We start from the raw sequence: 12262 nt of genomic DNA, 5'->3' as shown, positions 1-12262 counted from the left end.
ACTATTTCCAACATCTGGATTTATTGGGTAATTAATTTCTCTACATATCAGGGTTCAAGCTTTCACATACGTCATTTGTGCATATATGTTTGTTGAACATTGGGGCTGTATTATATATTGGTGTTCAGGGGGTTTTCTCTAGGAACTCTGGTTTCCTCCCCAGGCTAGTTATAAGAAAAGAAGCTTTTTCATTCACATTTACATTACAGCACATTGAAATTCTTTTCTTCACACATCAAAGCTTGTTAGGAAGTCGTGGTCAGGTCAGCGATGATACAATGTCTCTGGAAGCCTTGCTCAAAGGCCCAACAGTGGCAGATTGCAGTGTTGGGGCTTAAGTCTCTGACCTTCTGATCAGTAACAGAGACTCTATTATTGAACCAACTCTATCCTGGCTGAGTGGTTTCTCGTGTGTGTGTGTACCCTGTGATAGGTTGGCACCCTGTCCAAAGTGTCCCCCACTTTTTGCCCTGCATCCCTTGGGATAGGCTCCAGGGTCCCCACGACCTTATAAAATAAGTGGTACTGGGTCATCCATGTTTTTTTTAAGAAAAAAAAAAAACACATTACTGCAAGGTGTCCTTCATACAGTACAACATGATTTCTGTTGCGTTTTTTAGCGGTGATGAAAATGGTCATGGAAGTACAAGCCCTGCCTCTTCACATAGCAAGTAGCCAGTTTCCGTCTGGACCTTTCTGTCCTCTCCCAACTGTTTAAAATGCTTTATCGGCCATCTGGAAACTCTGAGATCCTGTTTGGTAAGCTAAGTTTTTAAGCTTAAAATGTGCCCATATGAGAGTGATCTATGACTAATCTTTAAACTAATCTTTCCCTGTGGATATGCTAGAAACCTCAAGCCACATGGAGCTGAAGTGCTCAGTTTATAACTACATGAAAGAGCTGCTTTATAGTGTTCCTGACCCTGCTCGGTGCTCACTATTTCACGGTGCTCACTATTTCACACTGCCCAGTGGGGGAGAAGGTAATGCTGACCCTAACCACCATACTGAGAGCTTTACTAGGCAGAATGCTATGCTGATTAGTCTACAAATTATCCCTTGATAGTAAACAAATGTTGGCACAACGTGTAAATTTTGTACCTCAGCAACATTATTTGTTAATTATTAAGATCTTTATGTAATTTTAAAAACAATCATATTAGTGTGGACCTTCTGATATATGTCTCTTCCTCTATCCTGATATTTTTGCTCCTCTTCTGGGCCGATTTCTCAAGGACCGATGGAGAGTGTTGTGAAATGCCAAGTCCTGCTACAGATTCTCACATATTGCTCTCAGGGTATAGACTTGGTCTAGACTAGACCTTTTCTAATATATTCATATCTACAATAAATACCCATGAAATACACTGTGTATGTTAAACAGCAGCCTCTTGTAATCAATGGTAAACTCTTATAAGGCAGATAGAAAATACCTAACACAAATTCTAATCACCCAAACTGATTGCTTTAACACCCAAAGATTATGGAGATGGGTAGTTATGCAATTCTGAGATTATACACAGCTAGTCTGCATGTTTCAGATTCAGCTCAGTTTCTCCAATGTGGGTCTTTTCCTCTGGAGTTCATTTCCAGCAGCAATGTCCTGGCTCTGTTCAACCCAGAAAACTAACACACAGGTCACAACCTATTCATTTATCTTTTATAAAAGGCATAGTTCACATATCATTTCAGTAATGACCGAGGAGATTCTTGCTTTTTAATTCAGCAGTATTCACTGTCAAGTCTATAATTAGAGCAAATTGTCTTTTGTTGTTAACTCAGTGGTCCTTCAGTAAAGGCAGATTTGGTAAATATCCCTGATAGACAACTTCATTTTAGCATCTGGAAGAATATGAAAATGAGCCACAAATGATGTATTCAGTATTTTATACACTAAACCACTCTAGAGTATCGTGACCGCCACCTAGTGGAGCTGTGGAGTTTAGTCCTATAATATGGTATAACTTAAACACAGGACACAAATTCAGGGAACATTTTTTTAAGACCAGAGATGTAACATTCATTCATTCATTCATTCATTCATCTTCTACCGCTTATCCAAACAACCTCGGGTCACGGGGAGCCTGTGCCTATCTCAGGCGTCATCGGGCATCAAGGCAGGATACACCCTGGACGGAGTGCCAACCCATCGCAGGGCACACACACACACTCTCATTCACTCACACAATCACACACTAGGGACAATTTTCCAGAGATGCCAATCAACCTACCATGCATGTCTTTGGACCGGGGGAGGAAACCGGAGTACCCGGAGGAAACCCCCGAGGCACGGGGAGAACATGCAAACTCCACACACACAAGGTGGAGGCGGGAATCGAACCCCGACCCTGGAGGTGTGAGGCGAACGTGCTAACCACTAAGCCACCGTGCCCCCCAGAGATGTAACAATAAGTTGTTATTCATTTATTCATTCATTTACTAAAGCCTTGGCTTGGATTATTTGTAGGGAATATGTTCATGGTCCTGTATGAAGATTGTGTGGTAGCCTAGTGGTTAAGGTGCTGGGCTACCAATCGGAAGGTTGTGAGTTTCATCCCAGGTCCACAAAGCTGCCTTTGTGGACCTACAAAGCTAGCAAGGCCCTTAACGCTCAGTTGTATAAAAAAAAATTAGATAATGGAAGTCACTCTGGATAAGGGTGTCTGCCAAATGCTGGAAATGTAAATTAATATTTCCACAGAAATATCAACGCTGCAATGGGGCAAATATACTGAAACAACTCTTCTTTATAATGTTATTTTTTTAATGATCTACATCCAAGATAGAGCTATACGTTTTTTGTTTTATACATGAAAAAGATGTTTTTTTGGGTTGGACTTGGATCAGGTTTTGTAGAAGTATAAATAGTGTCCCAATTAATGTCAAGTGGAATTATTTATTTCTTGTGCTGTGAGGATCAAATTCTTGGTACACATCAAACCCCTCAATCTCATCCAAGTTTAATATAAACTCCTCAGCCTATCTGGGTATTTCTTGCTCATGTGGATTTTGTTTGTATCAATCTGGTTACACGAACAACGTAGATAGTTCTGAGAGCAGAAAAAATGTATTTGTACATAGTGTTTGTACATCGATCCTATTATCATGGCTTCTGGGATTATGTAGTGTGTAGTATGAGTATGTAAGGCATGTGGTAGCCTAGTAGTTAAGGTGTTGGTCTACCAATCAGAAGGTTGTGAGTTTGATCCCAGGCCCACCAAGCTGCCACTGTTGGGCCCCTGAGCAAGGCCATTAACCCTCAATTGCTCCGTTGTGTAAAAAAATAAGGTAATGTAAGTCGCCCTGGATAAAGGTGCGACTTATGATGATTTTTGGTTTATATTCATGCTTGGCTGTTTCTAACAAGCAAACCAAATGGGGAAATGATGCTGACTGGAATATTTTGACCAGACATGTTGCTATAATGCTGTAACACGATATTATAGTCTGAAGTAACAGACCTGCTGTTTACTTAAACAGCCAGTGTGATGTGGACTGAACCTGGACAGTCAGTGTACCTTTAGATTCAGTTCTCTCTGGAAACCTGGCAACAGCTCCAAGATGTTGGTAAAGCATCTGCAATAAAAGATCTGTTTATCTGTTCGATGTGAGAATCTCTTTTGTGTTTAGCTGACCATGAATGAGTTTCACTGTATTCTTTCAAATGACAGAGTTTCTGACCTTGATCAAGCGCCAGAGTTAGTGTGAATTGAGCAGTTGGTTAATACATGTTTTTTCTGTGAAATGTGTTCAAAACAGGCAACCAATTTTCCTAGTATTTTGGTTGTCACACAAGAAAATTGCCAAAAAAAGGGCATAAACATTATATGTTTATGATACTACATGAATCCCGGACTTGAACAGCTGCAAGTAGTTACACATTGTATTTACATGCATTAAAAAATGCTATTTGGAAACTTTAAAAGTGAATCAGTACAGTTGCCTTTATAAACCTATCTCACTGATTAAGTAAAAAAACAAAACAAAACACCACCACAGGATGATGTGACAAAAAGCTTACAGAGATTTTTTTACTTCTGTGTAAGAAATATTATAGATGCAAAAAACTGGTCAAACAATTGGTCAAAATTAATTAACAGCGGTCGTTGTTAGAGTCTATTTCACATAAATGAAAAATATCAAAATATTGCACTTTTTCCTTGACAGAAAACAATGGAGTTTTTTTTGTACATACTGGAGATTTTTTTTTTGTATTAGCTTACTCCAATAAATAATAAATATAATAGCACTGATAATAAAAGACAAACAAATGAATATATATATCTTCATTTTTTGTCATTTATTATCAGTGCTATTATATTTATTATTGAATATTTATTTTTGTAATTTTTTTGACCGATCACTTGAATTGAACAGGTTTGACTACATTTGAACAATGAACATAATATATAAATTGTTATAGTATGCTGATAAAAGAACATAAACAACAAATAATATTTGTGGGGATGTGGAAGCTCAGTGGTAAAGGTGTTGCCCTACTGATCGGAAGGTCATGAGTTTGAATCCCAGATCCACCAAGCTCTGGTTAAGGGTGTCTGCTAAATGTTGTAAATGTAATGTAAATTTGTGAACCTTTGATTTACAGTATGAATATTAATGAATTACATTAACATGCAAAATACTGTAAGGACGTGGGCAATCTTAATTAAAACATTTTCAAATGCAGTTTCTAGACTTAAATAAGCACTGGAATCTAAAGGTTAGTAGAAAAGCAGAATTGTTTTATACTTGTATTTTTTTCTTTACATATATAAATACTATGTGGATTCCTTTTGCCATTCATGTAGATTCTTGGAAGTTATTGAAAAGAACAACAATGCACAACTCCTATTATGATTTATTTTCCCACAGAAGGAAATCATTTCCATCAACAGGCATCATACAGTAACTGAAGGTATGCCAAGTGACTGAAATCAATGTGCTACATGTTTATCATAACAAATACATATTCACCTTGTACATGACGCACGGTTTTATAGTGCTGGAGGTTTGGGGTTACAATGAATTAGCTGTAACTGTTGCTAAACCTTTTAATGAACTTGCTGCTCATTACTTAAAGAGAAAAAAAATGTGAAATATGCGATATATGATGTATTATTATTATTATTATAATATAAAAATAATATTATGTTAATATTAATATTATTATATAATAATAAATATAAAAAAACATATTATGGATAAAATATTTCAGAACTTTCTATCCTTCCTTTATAATATATTCACTATTAAACCCAATCATGATTATTTTTCCTTGTACAACTGATGCTTTGTTTTAGTGTATGTTGTAAAATACTCCTGTCAACTTAAAATTCCACATTCAGGATTATTGTGTTATAATTAACTCTAAAAATGTTACGGCTTAAGCGGCACAATTTAATTGAACCTACTGTACAAGTTTTAATACGTGCCTTCTATATATAGTAACCCACCCTTTGAACATTTCCACGTTGTACTGGTAAAACCTGGAAATGGTAAAATGGCTAATTAATTGCCTCCCTAGCTCACTAGGTGATAAATCAGTATGGAACACAATTGTTTACTCAAGTTCATGCACTGGTAAGAAAGTGAAGATATTGGGAACACCACGAGCTAACACAACTTAAGCTCAGAATTCTCCAGTGTAGTGCCTACAGAGACCCCAGCATATGATATACACCATTTTCATACTCATTAAACTATTCAGAGTCTTCATGGCCTGTGGGTTGGAGTTGAGTCATTCTGGAGCAGACCCCTAGTTACAATGAATGTCAAAAAGTTTGTTATTCATGTCTTAAAATTGCATTTGCCACATGAGGGAGCTCTAAGGTTAAAAACATTTTCACTGCTGATTTTCCTAAAAGACCATGGATGGCATTTATAGCAGAAACAATATCAGGTGTCCCACTGTGTCTGTATGACCTTTGTTTTGGATTTTAATCTACTGTATACTCACCTGTAAATAAGAGGCAGGTCCATGATGATTCCTTTCACTGCATTTCGGATGGACACAGACTATTGTTTACGTGTGAAACACAGTTTTCAATATTGTACAGATTGTTTTTAATATACATTGGAGTCTGTCATTTGTTCATTTCAGGTCATGATTCATCCTTATTCGTCCTGCCTTACTGTCATTGATCAAGTATGTTTATGTAAACACTATGCTCAATTACAAGCTTTATATGAACAATGAAGTTATTTGTGATTAATAGGGACGAAAATTAAGAATCAGGGTTGTGCATCTGTTCCAGATCAGCACAGGCCTTTGAACTGCGTGAAGGTGCACATATGGAGAGGAGGTGAAAGGATAATGTGGTGCCAGTTTTTGATGAAGAAAGGTGTGTGTGTGTATGTGTGTGTGTGTGTGTGTGTGTGTGAGAGAGAGTGTGTAAAGCAGTTCTTTTTTGTAATTGTGAACAAAAGCCCCCCAGCTGCTCAGTCTCCACTTATTGGCGTGGGTTCACCAGAACCACATTCACCCCAAAAAAGTATATTATGCCTGTTATATTCTATCTATCTATCTATCTATCTATCTATCTATCTATCTATCTATCTATCTATCTATCTTTAAGCATTTTGTTTATATTATTTCTCCTTGCATACAACTTAACTACATTGTGGCTTATTTTAATAGATATTTGTGTATTTTATCTTCATCATAGATGTGTAGTTATTATTCTCTTGTTATACTAATTTGCACTAGAAACCCATCTATCTATCTCTGTGTATGTCTGTGAGTTCAAATGTTTAAATGCAGGAGTGCATGCATTTGTAGTATCAGCTTGTGTGTAGCTCATCGCATATGTGTTGGTTGATTGGTGTTTGTGTGTGCGTGTGTGTGTTTTGCAGTCGTGGCTGATTAAGCAGGGCGCGGGGTTTTTGTGTGTAATTAATGATGTGTCTCGTGCTCTTTCCCCTGGTAAAGGCTAATAGGATTTCCCTGCCCTGGGCTATGGTACTGAGAGGAGGTGCAAACGGAGGAGAGAGAAGGGAGGGTTGGTGGTGGTGTTAGTGGGGGGTGCGGGGTGTGTGTGTGTGTGTGCGTGTGTGTTGGGGGCAAAGGGAAGAGAAAGGGATGTGGGAAAAGGGGGAATTTTGCCCCACTGTAGTATGACAGCTGACTCCGTCTGTGAAATGTGATGGGAGACTCACACAAACTTCTTGATAAGACATGGGAAAAGTGGAAAATGTGGCAGAAATGAAAGTATCTCTATCGTTTGTAGGATTCAAAACCATAGAAATCTCTGTTGCTCTTACATTACACATATATGCTCATTATTATAGTAATGAATGATCTGGCAAAATGTTTAGCAACTATAAACAGACTCTGGCTCAAGAGTCAATCTCTCTCTCTCTCTCTCTCTCTCTCTCTCTCTCTCTCTCTAATCAACTTATTGTTAGAAAGCAGTAACACTGGAGACTCCTTAAACAAATGTTGAACAAATATCTCCTTGCAGAAAGCTGTACCTTTTTTAATCATAACACATTTTCCTTGAATAACAACATTTTTAACTCTGTAGATTTTAATTAGGTCGCATAATATATTAAGCCATAAAGGCAAAGCTAAGAAAATGTGACATACGTAAATATTTATATTATAAGGGCTTTCAAGGACTTGATATGACAGTAATATAAAATCTAGACTGTGTTTAGTCGGTGGCTTAGATGATTAAAAAACCTTTAAGGCACCTAAACTGCTTAGAAAATATCTGTAGCTATAACCACTTTTCATCAGACTTGAAGCTGCAAATGTAGTAGAAATAAATGGAAATTCATTATTGAGAAATTCCATCATTTTAAAGGCAGCTTTTTAAGCAAAATGTAATGTAAACAGTAATGGGCTTTTTACTACAGTGCATATGAAAGGAAATAACTTTTACCTAACACAATGTAAAGGAGAAACATTTCTGACTGAAATTCTGAAAATAATGTGCTTCGTCTGTAATTACAGCAGTGTCAACATTCAGCATATCCATGCTCTTGCTCATGCAATATTACAACAGTTCTATAAACAAGAATTAGATATAGAGTAAGTAGCATTTCAGACACAATATAGCCAAATATTCTGTTTAGTTTTGCATCCTGTAGTTGAAATAAATCTAGATGAAGCCATACTCACATTATACAGTAGCTCGCTAAGTCACATTGATGTGTACGTTCCTATTATACAGTAGGTGCGTCCCTTCTTCCTTTTCTGATGAGCTTTCATAAAGTGGTGAAATAAAGTGGTGGGCAAAGAGATGAATGGAGTTTTTTATTCTTAGATGAAGCCAAACGACTAGGACATGTACAAGTGGAGATGTTCGGGAATGGAATAGAAGCCTGAAGGGGCATGAAGGAAACATAGTAAGGACTAAATGATATATTGGACGTGTTCTGGTATAGGACAGAGGTCTTGAGGTACGTATTAAATATTTTACTCACATTGTTGGATCTAGGGACATGAGCAAAGTGAGGTCCTTAAGCTTATTGCTGTTTTAAATCACACAATAGTCACATAGATTCCCATTAACCATTATATAAGTACTTACAGTTATTATTAAGCTACCAATGTTGTAACTTAAAAAATGTCAAATAATATCACTTCATCTGTGATTTTAACTAAATGCTGTTATGATACACAGCGTTTCCAAATAAAGGAATAAAAAGCCAGAATTCTTAAATAAACAAAAATAATATCTGACCTCATGTTTTTTCTTAAAATGAAATCTGTGAAATTTGTACAATGATCATAAAAGGGTCCATGAAAATCCTTTCACTAAGGAAAGTTTACCTAGATTTAAAAACTTTGGGAATCCCTGATGAAAGGATATAGTGCAGAGACATATATAAGTAAGTTTGATGGAGTAGGACTGAGATGGAGTATGATAAAGACATTCCGGCATATAGGAGAGTCTGTATTAGCATGGTGCACCTTTTATAGCACGTGATGGAGGGCCAAGTATACATGTACGGGTAGATGTTGTGGAACGAGATGAAAAGTCTACTCTGCAGGGTAGGATGAGGCATAAGTGAGATATTAGAGAATGGCATAAAAATGATTTTAAAAAATGGTGGGCATAAGGTGGTATAGGATGGAGGGTCTAAAATACATGATGGAGAAAACATGATGCAGATATTAGGAGATATGTATGCTTTGTGAATTTTATGCCCTCATTAGGTACAATCAAGACATGTCTATCTACTATCTAGGGGACATTACAGTGGATGGACCAACAGATGTGGTACATATTTGATGGTGTAAGTTGAAGTAGGAATGGGACAATATAAGATAATATAGGATATACCTATATATATGTATATGTATATGTATGTATATATATATATATATATATATATATATATATATATATATATATATATATATATATATATATATATGCATATGCATATATCTATATATATGCATAACAAATAAAGAATCTTGATTTAGGTATAGAATGGAACTTAAGGATGATAAAGAAATTAGGGTATGGGATATTGGGGATAACAAAGGAGGTACCTGTGTGATGTATAGGATGAAGTACACATTGGACATTATGGAGATATTAGGGGGTCTGAAGGCTCTTGAAGACGTAATGAAGAGGATATAGGATGAAGGGTCTTGGGGACATCAGGGACAAATTAGTCTAAAAAGATGAGGAATCTAGGGCACTTTGTAAAGATGTCAGAAGGTATAATAGGAATTAGGTTTAAGAAGTAGTGGCTATGTTAATGTATACAGTGGAGCCTGGACATTTTGCAGTCCATGAGAGACGATGCCAAAGGTGGAAGTGGTATAGTACAGGATGAAGGGTCTAACAGACAGGATAGAAAGGCTGGGGTATCCACTGAAGGGTCTCAGGAAAATAGAGTCGTTAGGATGTTTAGGATGGGGGTTGGAGGCTACTATGATTCTGCAGAGCTGATAGCATGAAGGCACAAATGGTGTGAGAGAGAGAACAAGGAGGTGATTTATAGCAGCGGACTTTCTCACTGAAGCACAACAGGGAAATCCATTCCAAAAGGGTATCAGTGATGATGGCCTTTAGGCTGTGTGTGTGTGTGTGTGTGTGCATGTGTGTGCGTGCGAATGCATGTGTGTGTCTGTGTGTGCATACACACCGTGAAGAGAAAACATATATTAGAGTAATAAAACGATAAACACTTTAAAAGTTATATAGCTGGCAATAGGACCATGACCGGAGAATGACTTCTATCTTTCTTTCTTTCTTTGTGTGTGTGTGTGTGTGTGTACATGCACTTGGATGCTCCTCATAGCATTATTACTAATGCAGCCTCTCTTCTCTCTCCCTCTGCTTCCAATAAAGTCATCTGCCTCTTCTCAGACCGAACCCCAGGGACCAAACAGAGAGAAGGAAGACGGGTAAATAAACTGAGGCAGTAATGGTGCAGCGGCAGTGACGAGCACGTCCGACTCTGCGTGTGTGTGTGGAGGCCCTCGGCACCCCTCTCACTTTACCCCTTATGTTAAAGGCAGTCAGGGGGAAAATTGGAGGCGGCACAGCTCTCATGCAAGCACACCTGAGACTGGGAAAGGAGGGATTGAGGGGGAGGAAAGAAGGACCACAGATAGGAGAGGAGGGGGAAAGAGATGGAGATGAAACAAGAGGGTTTGGCAAGAATAAGAATGATGAAGAGAGGGAGATCAGATGGAGCAGAGGAAGTAGAGATGGTGTTGAGAAGATAATGGTGCAACAACAAAATGCAGGACACAGATGAAAGATGGAAGAAAGTGAAGGAAACTGAAGGGGAAGGAATGGAAGAAGATTGAAGTGGGAGAAAATAGGGACAAACAGGGACACAGACGTGCAAGAAAAAGAAAGGGAGATAAGATGGAGGAGAGAAAGAAGGATAGGAATGCTGCATCTGAGATGGAGGAGAGATGGAAGAGGGGATTTTGTCTTCTGTAGAACGATGAGATATTGAGAACACTGAGAGCAAAGGATATAAGGGGGAATGAGGAAGGGAAAGGATAAAAAGCAGGTATAGCAAAGGAAAAAGCGAGGGATAAATTCTACATGTTTACAGATGCTTCTTTAAATGGCAGAGCTTAAGTCTGATGGCCTTGAAATGGATAAGGATGGGGAGCAATGTTTGCAGCACTGAGTCTGAGTGTTTGGGTGAAACATCCTGCTGTTGACGTTGCTCTGAAGATATAAAATATAAAATATAAAAACACTTTATATTATAAATTCACTAAAACATACAAGAGTGTATTAGACTGCTGTTTAATCGTTAACAATGGTTCAGATGCAGAACAGAAAAACGAATCAGTTGAGTACTTGGGATCAGTGTAAGAAACAATCTGGCTGTAGATCAATTAGTCTGTTTTAATCAGCATTATACTATGTACTATGTGAATTATTTGAATAATTATTAATTATTTCTGAAGGAAATGATCAGACCAGAGACTAGCTACAGGGTTAGGTCTTATTTGGTCTTATCTTTCTCTGATGTGGAATAAAATTCAAAATCAGATGAGTAGAATAATGTTTAGGCTACAACACAGGGCAATTCCTAAAAGAAAATAACATCACAATCACATATCCGGTAATGATTTAATGCTTTAATTTACGTTCATCGATATAAAGGGTGTAACAGGTGTAGCTCAATGTATCAATGTACTCTGGTCTCAGCTGAGCCACATCATCATGGTGAATTCACTAAAGTGATAGTGTCCTGGACAAGGATGTCTCATCTACTAAATACATATGTCCTCAATTCCTACTGTCTTCGATTCGTTTACTGTCTCCGTGGATGAAAGTGCTAAGAAGTGAGAAAATTAAAATTGAAGGAAGATTGATGAGCGGTCAGAATATGAGCCAAAACAAGGACAGCAAATGTTTTAGAACTGGTTAGTATAATCAAGTAAATGAGTTGCAAGACGTTAGTATAATCCAGTAAACGAGTTGGTAATAGTATGTTCACATGAAAAGACTACCCTATTACATGTCTATAACAAGAAAGCAAATTCTAAAACTGGTGTTTACTAAAAATAAGGATTTATTATTATTATTTTATAGCATACTAAAACATATATAGACGTTAGACCTTATAGGGACACATGTAATCCATAAACAATGACGTTTTCTCACTGGTTATATCCCACAGAGATTTTTTGTATTCACAGAACAAAGTGGTGTTATTTTCCTCTTTGCGTGCAGGAATAGCAAACATCTCAAGGTTTTTTCAGTCCTGTTGATTTTGTATGCTTTTACCTAATATAGCCTTTTACTAACCAGGACAAACAACACCT

The sequence above is a fragment of the Tachysurus vachellii genome, chromosome 17 (genome assembly GCF_030014155.1).
Source record: "Tachysurus vachellii isolate PV-2020 chromosome 17, HZAU_Pvac_v1, whole genome shotgun sequence".
Lineage (NCBI taxonomy): Eukaryota > Metazoa > Chordata > Actinopteri > Siluriformes > Bagridae > Tachysurus > Tachysurus vachellii.
This window is presented reverse-complemented; position numbering follows the sequence as displayed.